A 12,471-nucleotide genomic window follows, 5' to 3' on the forward strand; every position below is an offset into this window, starting at 1 on the left:
CTCCCAGAGTTTGCTCAAACTCATATTCATTGAGTTGGTGATGCCATCCAACCGTATCATTCTCCTAGTGGCTCAGATGGTAAAGAATCTCCCTACAGTGCAAGAGACCCAGGTTTTATCCAAGATTCCCTGGAGAAAGGAATGGCTACCAACTCCAGTATTCTTGCCTGGAGAATTCCATGGGCAAAGGAGCCTGGTGGGCTACAGTCCATGAGGTCACAAAGAGTCAGACGTGACTGAGCGATTGATCCAAATCCGTATCACGTATTAATGATGTAATTTCAGTTTTTTCTTGCAGCTACCTAATTTCATTCATTCATTAAAACATTTGATTATCTGCCACATGGGGGGTGCCATCCCTGGTGCTGAGATAAAGGGATGAGTGGATCCAGTGAGAACCCTGCCCTCAGGGAGCTTCTGGTGGAGGAGAGAACATGTGAGCAAATTCACGAAGGATGCTAGACTCATATTCACACACACACTCACATACACCTGCACACTCCCACATTCACACACTGTGGTACACACCCACACATTCCACACACATCTTTGCACACACTCATCTTGACTCTGCAGCAGTATTCCTGTAGGATAGGTTTGTATGAAGGTAATTTGGGGGTTGAAAGTCATGGGCATTTTATTTTATTATTATTATTTTGGGCTGTGCCAGGTCTTAGTTGTGACACAGGATCTTTACTTGTGGCATGTGATATCTAGTTCCCTGACCAGGGATTGAATCCAGGTCCCCTGCATCGAGAGTGCAGAGTCTTAACCACTTGACCACCAAGGAAGTCCCCATGGACGTTTTAAATGGACCCAAACTGCCGTACTTACCTATTCCAAAGAGGGGAAACTCCACTATTCTATCAACAGTGCAGGAATGCTTCTCCCCCACACCCTTACAAACACTGAATTTTCTTCTAAATTTTTACATTTAGGTTGGCCCAACAATGGCATTTTTGCTAGTTTATTTATACCTCTTTGATTCACAGACTTGACTGTCTTTTACCATACATTTGTCTTATCTACTTTTAGAAGCCTCTAACATGCTATGGATATGAACACTTTGCCATGTCACAAATATACTTTCAATTTGGTTATATACTGTTTAACTATGTATTATGTAGTTATGTATGTAAGTTTTAGATTTGAAGGATCCTCTCTTTTTTTCTTCAAAAGCTTCTAGTTTTCCTTCCATCTCTCAGATTATGAAAATAGACTCCTAGGTTTTCTTCGGCAGTTCTAGAAATTCTTTTATTTTTAACCCATCAAGATTTTCTGCGAATAACATGAAAGTAGAGAAATGACTTCTCCCCAAATGGAAAACCAGTTGTCCAGGCAATATTTACTAACTTGATTTAGTAATCAATGGGTCGATCTGTAGTGAAATACTATTATCAGAAAATGGGGCAGAGGAGAGAAATGCCAAACATGAAAAAACAAGCATCTATTCCAGTGCAAAAAAAAAATGTTTTTTTATAAATCTAAGAGCCTGTATTCAAAGAGGAAATAGTAACTACATGATAAAGAGCCCTATCCAGCTAGCAGAGAGCTTGCTTTATTTAGGGATGGATCTTGTTCCACAGAAGAAATCAGACTTCTGGTCAGAGTCCAAGATGCGAGTAGGTGGCCACCCAGCCAAGAGCTGAGCCCCTAAATCTCAGGGAAAAAAAAATACACCGGGAGCGAAGGCGGCTAATACAGCTGGCACGGCATGATGAACACTGCCGTGGGGACCAATTTAAAACAAAGCCAAGTCCTTTGTTTTGATAAAACTCAAATGCTTACCTTGAAGAAGGAGGTTGTCATGGCAACTCTTTCCGAAACAATGTCTTCTCTGTGGACCAGTTGTCTAAACTTTGGAGAACAGCCATCCTGCTCTGTGATGACTAAAAGAACCCATGGGGGAGGGGAAGCCCTCCCCAGGGTGTACCACAGGGGGACCCTCACAGGTTTTCAAAACACTTCAGAAATGGTAAAACAAGAACTTAGAGCTAGATGACACTTGTAAAAAGAGAAGTTGCTTAGATCAACTATTTTACTACACAGATATGAACTAGTAATAAATACAGATGACAAAATGAATGGTGTTATAATTATGATAATATTAACACGGGTTTACTTTTTAAAATATGGGGATATTCAGTACCAAATTAAAACACACTGGCCTAAACTGTCTCCATTTTCATTTTCTACAGCTTCTAAACTATTGTCTTCTTATGTCTTAAATTTATTTCTGGGTAACAAGCACTCAGAGTCTGACAGAACCAGGCTGAATCAGCCTCAGTACTTCTCAGACACTTGGCTGCACTGGTCATGGTCTCTGCTGGGTGTTCAGAAGGTATAGGGAAAGCTGTGTAATAAACATGTAACTGAGCACCACCCTAGGAGGCCTTCTCAGAATAGGCTCTGACCCATGTCCTCCGCCTGTCTTTTGTCGTAGAAAAACTTTAGTCCAAGAATAAATTTCATCAGAGAAGTGAAAAAAAAAAAAATGCAGAAGGAAAGGAAAACAGTCAAGCAAGACAAAATAATGGTTCAGTGATAAAGAACCCGCCCGCAAGGCAGGAGAGGCAGCAGGAGACGCAGCAGGAGACGCAGCAGGAGCCGCAGGTTTGATTCCTGGGCCGGGAAGATTCCCTGGGGAAGGAAATGGCAACCTCCAATACTCTTGCCTGGAAAATCCCATGGACAGTCCATGGGGTCACAGAAAAGTGAGACACGACTTGGCAACTAAACAACAGCAAGCCATTAAACAAAGTCGAGAACTTTAGTTCTTACTCAAAGACTATAGATAATATTCTGAGCCATTTCCTTTGAGCTATTTTGCAGAGCCTGAAACCCCCACCAGGTGGAAGAAGTTAACTGTACCTGCCCACAAGCACATGGACTCCCAGATCAGCTGGAAGGTGGATGATGCTGGCTCCCAATTACCTCACTACCAGCCAATCAGGAAAACGTCCATGAGCTGACCATGCCCTGCTCCTTGAACACCCTTAGTCTGCTCAATGCCTCCTCCAGGCTGTGACAGAGAGTTCTGAGGCCATTAGCCCACTATGGTCCCCTTTGCCTGACAAAGCAATAAAACTATTTTTCACTTCACCCAAACTTTGTTTTCACATTTCTATTCAGCATCAGTGAACAGAGGCTGAATTTTGGCAACAGACTCTTCAAAGGTGTGGTCTGGGGTATGGGGACCAGCAACCCTGGAAACTTGTTACTCCTGGGCCTCAACAGGTCAGAGGAGGAATCCTGCAAGACTGGGGCTGTGGGAGGGCGTCCTCCACAAGAGGTGTGGTCATAGGCAAAAGAAAGTTGCCAGGTTCAGAACATGGGTTCTGGAGTCTAAATCCTGCCTGGACAAGCTACATGCCTTGGCTACCTCATATGTACAGTGAGGATAATAATACTACAAACTTCACAGGACTAAGGTTTAAATTTAATACTGATTAAAACTTGGAACAGTGCTTGGAACTGTTAAAATCATAAGTACTCAAATGTGCTGACCAGAGTATTAACACCTAACCTTGCAAATTACTTTTTCAATAGAAAAAGATCTTCAAGGTTCTTAGGGAAAATAATTGTGACCCAGGAACTCCTGACCCAGGCCAACCATCAATCTGCTGTGCTTAGTCACTCACTTGGGTCCAACTCTTTGGGACCCCATGGACTGCAGCCCACCAGGCTCTTCTGTCCATAGGGATTCTCCAGGCAAGAACACTGGAGTGTGTTGCCATGCCCTCCTCCACGGGACCTTCCCAACCCAGGAATCGAATCAGGTCTCCAGCATTGCAGGTGAATTATTTTACTAACTGAGTCACCAGGGAAGCCCAAGAATACTGCAGTGGGTAGCCTATCCCTTCTCCAGGGGATCTTCGCAACCCAGGATCCAAACCAGGGTCTCCTGCATTGCAGGAGGATTCTTTACCCGCTTAGCAACCAGGGAAGCCCAACTATCAATCAAGCGGATTCAAATATGCAAAGATTTAGAAAACTGACCTGGTAAGAACTCATTCTGATCAAGTTAGGTATGAATGCACTTAACCAAGCTTCCAGTGAATAGTATTTGCAAGATCTAAACCAACTTTTTTCTTTCTAACAGATAATATGAATGGTGTGTTAGATTCTACTTTTTGAGTTAGCCTCTAGGCAGATCAGAGAGAACAAACAGGTACAGGAACAAAAGGTCAATGTTTTTACCCTTGAACACAGGAAAAAGTGAAAGGAACCTCTAAAAAAAGTTAGGAAATTAGTAGGAGAGAGGAAGGGAAGTTAGAGCAGATCGGTATGTTTCTCCTTCATGGTGACAAGCTTAGAGGTTCTACTGAACAGTAATGAAACAAGACATGGAAGTTTAAGTTATTTAACATTACAACAAAAACCACCAGCCTTATCAACAACAAAATATAAGTAAGAAGGGGGAGGAGGCAAGACAAGGTAAGAGCGTTAATTCCTCGTCTTTCACAGTGAAGAGCCAGTGTGTAATACTCAGGGAAGAGTGATCCATGTATGTTAATTACAGTTGTGGACATAAACACTAGAGAAGCTAAACAGAAAATGGAGGAGTGACTCGGAGGGGAAGCTGATGACACAGGGGACTCTTTTCATTGTAAGCAATTCTCTATCTATGTTCTCAACCGTGTGTAAATTGATAAAACAATTCTAATTTTTCACTGACCATCATTTCGTGACATCAAAACACATCTTTGATGATCTTCAACAAGTGGTTTTACCATTTTAAGAAACATTTGATCAACACAAGGGAAAGGGGGTGATGTGTTACAGATTGAGACTTAACAGGCATCTCAGTCAATTGCAACACATGGACCTTCTCTGAAAACCTATTAGAAGAGACAAACTAAAAAGCAGTTGAATCATTTGAGCGTTTGCTGATTAGATATGGATATTAAGGAATTGCAAGAGTGGATGGCATAATTTGTGGATTTTTTAATGGCTTTCTTTTTTTAGCAATACATGTTGAAAAATATTCACAGAGGAAATTATATGATGCCTGGGATTGCTTCAAAATCATCCAGTGGAAAGCAGGTACTAATGAAAGCAAATTGGCTATAAGTTGATAGCTAATGAAATGTGGGGGTCATACGATTTTCTCAGCTTGCATGTATGTTTGAAATTGTCCCTATGAAAGCCAGGCACAGAATAAGGGTGTATACACTAAGTGGCAACAGCACATATTTTGACATCTTATATTTTTTATCAAAAATGTAATGCTCAGTTTTAAAATAAAGCCCTAATTGGGGCAGATTCTCCTCCTTCTAAGGGATTTGAACACACATTTCTGAAGTGTTGAAGTGCAGACTCCACTGGCAATCTCTGGCTTTTGGGTGGTGTGGAGCAGAGAGACCAGCACTGTGCTAAAGGGGACAATGCTTTATGCTTTCCAAAGCTCCAAGAATCCATTTGCAACATCCCAGAGTCCCCCCACCCCCCACCAACTCCAGCCCCTGATTCACCTGTTGGGCTGGCTTGCTGTGCCAGGTCAGGATGCCACTTTCAGACAGGGAGAGAGGATAGAGGATTTGGAATGAAGCAGGAGGAGAGAGTGAGGGTAAGAGTTGAGAGCAAGAACCAGACTGTCAGCTGGAACAGAGCACACACTAGGCACTTAACAAATGTTTGACTGGACGGATGGGAACCAAAGCACAGATACTAAAGAAAGGCAGTAAGTTTTTCCCAGAGGTGAGAGAAGAGGTCTGTTGATTAAAAGCCAAAATAAAAATGTACGTTATTTCCAATAAAAATCCTAGAGTTCCCTGGCAGGAGTAAGTGCCAATATTCCAGATATTCTGGCACTCCTTTGAGGGTCATTCTCACTAAGGGAGTTTCTGGAGTTCTTGTCTAACCTCTTTCCTAACTCCCAGCTGTTGATCTTTTTAAATTTCCGTATTATTTTTCTACTGCATTTATTGTTGATATGCCAGGGTGGGCACAGTGACCTATCCAATGTCGTAAATATGCAAAGGCAGCCAGTCATATCAAAGGAATTTAAGAAACAAAATAAAGAGTCAAAAATGCGACTTCTTAGATGTAAGTGAAAAAGGCATCCCAGACTCGGCAAGATTGCATGTAAATTGCTCCAGACACTCAATTAGGCACTTAATTATCCTGAAGCTTTATTGATGCCCTATTAGAGGTGGCCCCACCCCTCAGAATCAAACAGAAGGCACAGGTCAGCTCCCTGCAGCAGCCTGAAGGCAGATCTGATGCGTTGAGACAGGTAGCGTTCAATCAAAGTTCGCAGACCCCCTCCCCCCTGTTGTCCTCGTCACACCTCTCACTGAACAAGTATCCTCCCCCTGAGAGCATCTCAAATCTGAATTTTAAATATGGCTTTTCTTCCAGGACTCCCAAGCAACCTCTCTGCCTGGCCTGGCTGTAAGGCTGTCAACATTCAGTGGCCGCTGACCCCTCTCAGACCTTTGAGGGGTGCTCCCCTGAGCTGCTCTGAGTGGGATTCTGACTGATGGAGCCATTAGCGGTCCAGCCCCTCAGTAATAACTTAAGTCCATAGGCAACAGGCTCCATGTGTCTGCCCAGTATCACATTATATGATAATTATACTCAGACTAGTTTCTCATACCCTTTGGACAGAAACGTGCTAATTTGGATTCTTAGACATTAAAATCTTATAAAATTCTAGAGCGACTTTAAGTTCAGTCTCTTAATTGGGGTGCCCTAATGGAGAGAAAAAGATATGGCTATTGGCTTCCTATCAAGGGCTGATTACTCCAGTGACTTTTATAAGAAGCTTTTTGGGTGTGGGGAATGTCATATCTCACATCCAATTCAGCACCTTATTTTAAAGTGCCCTAAACTTATTTACTGACCACCTTCACACTTGCTCAACAGCCCTTACCTTCATAGTCCCAAACAGGACAAAGGTAGCAACAAGAACTGGAGATCAATCAGTTTATCATTTATTCTTTCAAACCCATCACCAGCAGAAACAGAACTGTCCAACATACCTCTGAATAACCTACACCAGTGGTTGAAACACCAGTCATGGTTCTCTTTGTCCAGAGTGGCTATTAACAGCTCAGGCTCTCGGGGTGCCATACCAACATCTCTGATTACCAGCTACTCAGTTTCTCTGGACACCACTTTCTCACCTCTGTAGAACTTCAATAGGAATAAAAGAAACAATGCCTTAAAGCACACAACACAGTATTTGGCTCACAGAGCTTTCCATAAATGTTACTTATTTTCTATGAATATAGAAAAAGAAAAAATACATATTGAATCATTCTGAAGTGATAAAATATACATTATGTAATAATAGCATATATATTATGATAGTATATATATATAAATTTTTTTTTCTTTTTCTTTTCTTTTTCTTTTAACTGCTTAAGAATGATTCCACAGGTAGGAAGGACACTTCAATTAAGTTCTCTCCCTAGTGGGCATTTTTGTTGATTCTGACTGTTTTTCCTTCACTTAATGGAGTCTGTTGTGTCTATCTGTGCCTATTTGTGTCTCTGTCTCTCCCTTTCGCTCCAGGAACTCCCATAAACTGAGGTTATTCCCCCACTGAGAAGATCAACTCATTTGTTGAGTCTCTATCACCCCCACCCTTCCCTGCTGCTGCTAAGTCGCTTCAGTCGTGTCCAACTCTGTGCAACCCCATAGACGGCAGCCCACCAGGCTCCTTCGTCCCTGAGATTCTCCAGGCAAGAGCACTGGAGTGGGCTGCCATTTCCTTCTCCAATGCATGAAAGTGAAAGTGAAGTTGCTCAGTCGTGTCTGACTCTTAGCGACCCCATGGACTGCAGTCCACCAGGCTCCTCCATCCATGGGATTTTCCAGGCAAGAGTACTGGCGTGGGGTGCCATTGCCTTCTCCCCACCCTTCCCTAGACCTTCCCAAACTTCCTAGCCTTGCTCCCTTTCCTGTCTGACTCCCACACAGAACCTCAGGCTGGCCAGTCTCCTTCTGGCTTCCCAATGCCCCACCTCAGTCTCACCCGCCCACCTGCCCCAGTCTTAACCTGCCAGGCTGCCAAATCCTGGCCCAGAAGTCACGAAGCCCCACAGGCTGGCAGCCACTGCCCCTAATGGGCCTTCAGGATACACAGCTCTCCCTGTCATTCAAAAAGCCAGTGACAGCAGACTGTGGTTCTTGGTATCTGTGATTAATTAAAACTATTTCTGGAGCATTCCCTGGAAATCCAGTGGTTAGGACTCCATGCTTCTACTGTTGGAGTGCAGGTTCAATTCCTGGTCAGGGAACTAAGATTCTGCAAGCCACATGTTGTAGTAGAAAAAAAGAAGAAAGGTATTTCTGGATAAAACTTTCTCATACAAATTTCTAAATGTTAACCTTGAAAGTCAAGTGATGGAAGTAGGAAAGCAGTTTGTGAAACAGCAAGGCATCTAGGTCTCATCAGTGAGAGACTGTGCTTCAGATGCCCGAGACCAATTCAAGCTAAAAGGTTGCACAAGATTTGTGGTAAATCTGGTTGACTACATACTCTTGACAATGCAGGAAGCTCTACAAAGCACTGATCCCAAGTTTAAGGAATCTTGATATCCCATGTTTCTATGGTCAGAATAAAGAGTTAGGAAGAACACAGCATTCTGTCCTTGTGCTCATTGTTTTTCCAGCAAAAAGCCATCCTTAGAGAAGAGTCTCTTATAACACAAAAAACTTTCTCAATAGATTTTTTTAAATGCTCTAGGAAAACAGAGAAGTTCAGAAATGGTGGATGTGAGGGAGCAAAACAGGAAGGAAGTGGAGGGTGCTGTCATGTAATTCCCAATAGAGATGACTAAGACAGAGGCTGGGAGGAACTGATTTGAGATGGTAGAAACTTCAGGACTTAGTGACTTATTGAGGAGGAAAAAGGGTGAGAATGGAACCCATGATAAGACCCACCTCCATCATATCTGATGGAAGGTAGATATGATATTGTGATTTATAATAAGAAATACATATTTAGCTCTTGCCTAGTTCCTGGCAAAGGGCTCCTAAACCTATTGGAATTTCCTAAGTGATGAGAGTGATTTTAAAAAGTGTCTTCTGCTATGTTACTGAGGCAACTTTGGGGAAGCACTTATAGATGGGGGATGGTTGCCAAGGGAACCAACCAAGTGACTAGAAAGTTTGGAAGTTTCAGTCCCAACCTCCATGGAGGAGAGAGGGGCTAGAGGCTGAATTAATCACCAATGGCCAATGATTCAATCAACCAAGCCTGTGTAATGAAACCTCCATAAAAACCTGAAAAGGACAGGGTTCAGAGAGCTTCCCACTTGTTAAACATGTGGAGATTCAGGCAGAATGGCACCCTCAGAGAGCATGGAAACGCCAAGCCCTTTCCCAGACCTTACTTTACACATCTCTTCCATCTAACTGTCCCTGAGTTATATCCTTTTATAAAAAACCAGTAATCTAGAAAGCAAAACGTTTCTCTGCACGCTGTGAGCCATTCTAGCAAGTTACTCAAGCCTAAGGTAGGGGTTATTGGAACGTTCCATCTGCAATCAGTCAGTCAGAGGCACTAGTTGGCATCTGAAAGAGGGGGGTGTAGTCTTGTAGAACTGAGTCCTTAACCCTTGGGATCAGTTGCTGTTTCCAGAGACAGTGTCAGAATTAAGTCAAACTGTGGGACACCCGGCCTTTTTTTTTTTTTTTTTTTCAGTTTTATTTTTGACTGCTCCGGGCCTTTGTAGTTGTATGTGGGTTTTCTCTACTTGCATTAGGCAGTGGCTACTCTTCTTTGTGGATTTCCCTGGTGGCTCAGACAGTAAAGCATCTGTCTACAATGTGAGAGACCTGGGTTCGATCCCTGGGTTGGGAAGAGTCCCTGGAGAAGGAAATGGCAACCCACTCCAGTACTCTTGCCTTGAAAATCCCATGGACGGAGGACCTTGGTGCAGGCTACTATCCATGGGGTCACAAAGAGTAGGGCACGACTGAGCGACTTCACTTTCACTTTCACTCTTCTTTGTGGTGTGCAGGCTTTTCTTTGAGGTGGCTTCATCTGTTGCAGAGCATGGGTTCTAGGGCACATGGGCTTTGTAGTTGTGGTACACAGGTTTAGTTGTCCCTCAGTATATGGGATCTTCCAGGACCAGGGATCGAACTCATGTCCCCCTGCATAGGCAGCTGGATTCTTATCCACTATACCACCAGGGTAGTCCTGTAGGACATGTATTTTATGTTGGGGAATTGCTTGATGGTGTGAAAAAGCACATGGGAACTGGTGTCAGAACTGGAGTAGAAAAGGAGTTTGGTTTCAGACTTCAAGGATTTGAGACACCTGCAGAAGATCCATGTAGAGAGAAATTTTATAGGCAACTGGATCTTCCCCTAGGAGTTCAGGAGCAAGATGGGACTTGAGACATGGTTTTGGGAGCCATCACCTCACAAGTGGTACGTGAAACCTTGGGGAGAAAAGAGAATGTCCAAGGATGTTCAGGGGGAGAAGGTGGCTACAGACAGAGCCGGGGTAGGGGTCTCAGCCTGGGCATCCAGCAGATGGAGACACGCCTGTCTAGAGACTGAGAAGACATAGAGAGAGCAGTGAAGGAGGAGGCCTGAGTCCTGCAGAACAGCAAGTGGATGGAGTGGTCGGCAAGCTCTCAGACTTCAGGTGTTGGGTAAGGTGAGAAAAGTCCTATCGTGTTTGGCAATCAAGAGTTGTTGGCTCTGCCTGAACCATTTGTCAGCTCAAACCTAGAAAGTATCCTTAGTTTCTCCTTATCCTTCACACTCCACATTGACTCCACCAGTGATATTATTCCCAAAATGTAACTCAAATTCACCTACCTCTCCTATTACCACCATCATGACCCTGATCCTGGACAGCTATCATTTCCAGCCTGGACTTAGCGCTCTATAAGAACCTCTGTCACTAATATTAAATGGGAAATTGGCTTGAATTCTGTGAGAAGATTTCCAGCCACATTGTTTGTTTTCATGACAGTGAAATTAAGGAGAAAATTACAATCACTTCCAAAAATGCTAAAAAGATACTTTCTTGATAAACATTGAAATTTCAGGACTTCCATGGTGGTCCATTGGCTAAGACTCCAAGCATGGAGCCCAGGCCCCAATGCATGGGGGCCCGATTTGATCCCTGGTCAGGGAACTAGATTCCACATGCCAACTAAAGAACCTGCATGTTGCAAACATTTATCAAAAATGTCGATTGCTGCAACTAAGATCTGGTGCAGCCAAATATATAAAATATTTTTTAAAGAAATAAGGAAATTTCCATCTATTTCCAATATGATTTTTAAAAAAAAAAGCCAGTATCTACACAGTGGACAGTGTGATACTGTACTAAGGACAGTCCCACTAGACTCATAAAGAAAATAAAAACATCCCTTCACTCTTATTACATACCACTGTCTTGACAGCACTAGCCAAGCAATTATTTGATTGAAATTAGAAGCATAAAAATTAGAAAGGAGGAGGTATATTATCATTACTTGGAGATGATGTGATTCAAAAATTCAAAGGAATGATTTGAAAAAGTATAAGAATCCAGTAAGAATTCAATAAGTACCTACCTGATATGTGAGTGAAGTCATCTTAGACCATTCAGCCCCAGTTGGACCACAGGCAACTACAACCACTTGAGTGAGCCCAGTGAGACCAGCAGAACCACCCAGCTGAGGCCAACCCAAATGACCTCCACTAGCTTTGTTTTGTAGTAAGGCTTCCTAAGGCCCACTTGACTTCACACTCCAGGATTTCTGGCGCTGGATGACTGACCACACCATGATGGTTATCTGAATCACTAAGACCTTTTTTTTTATAGTTCTGTTTTCTTGCCATCTCTTAATACCTTCTGCTTCTGTTAGATCCCTACCATTTCTGTATCGCGTCCATCCTTGCAGGAAATGTTCCCCTGATCTCTCCAATTTTCTTGAAGAGATCTCTAGTTTCCCATTTTATTGTTTTCTTCTGCTTCTTTGCATTGTTCATTTAAGAAGGCCTTCTTATCTCTTCTGGCTATTCTCTGGAACTCTGGATTCGGTTGGATGTATCGTCCCCTTTCTCCCTTGCCTTTTGCTTCTCTTTTTTCCTCAGCTATTCGTAAAGCCTTCTCAGACAACCACTTTGCCTTCTTGCATTTCTTTTTTGGGGGATGGTTTTGGTCACTGCCTTCTGAACAATGTTACAAACCACTGTCCATAGTTCTTTAGGCACTTTGTCTACCAGATCTAATCCCTTGAATCTACTCGTCACCTCCGCTGTTTAATCATAAGGGATATGATTTAGGTCATTGCTGAATGGCCTAGTGATTTTCCCTACTTTCTTTAATTTAAGCCTGAATTTTGCAATAAGAGCTGATGATCTGACCCACAGTCAGCTCCAGATCTTGCTTTTGCTAACTGAGTGAAGCTCTCCTCTTCATTTTCGGCTGTAAAGAATATAATCAATTTGATTTCAGTATTGACCATTTGGTGATATCGGTATGTAGAGTCATCTTTTGCATGATTG

The 12,471-nt window shown here is 42.9% G+C and overlaps 1 non-coding gene across 1 annotated transcript; it reads right to left on the reverse strand.

Moving 5' to 3' along the window:
- Positions 1-717: 717 nt before the first annotated feature.
- TRNAE-CUC (transfer RNA glutamic acid (anticodon CUC)) lies at positions 718-790 on the reverse strand. The gene has a single exon. It is a non-coding gene; the product is annotated as a tRNA-Glu (tRNA).
- Positions 791-12,471: the final 11,681 nt, after the last annotated feature.

Source organism: Capricornis sumatraensis, chromosome 20, assembly GCF_032405125.1.
Source record: "Capricornis sumatraensis isolate serow.1 chromosome 20, serow.2, whole genome shotgun sequence".
Taxonomy (NCBI): Eukaryota; Metazoa; Chordata; class Mammalia; order Artiodactyla; family Bovidae; genus Capricornis; species Capricornis sumatraensis.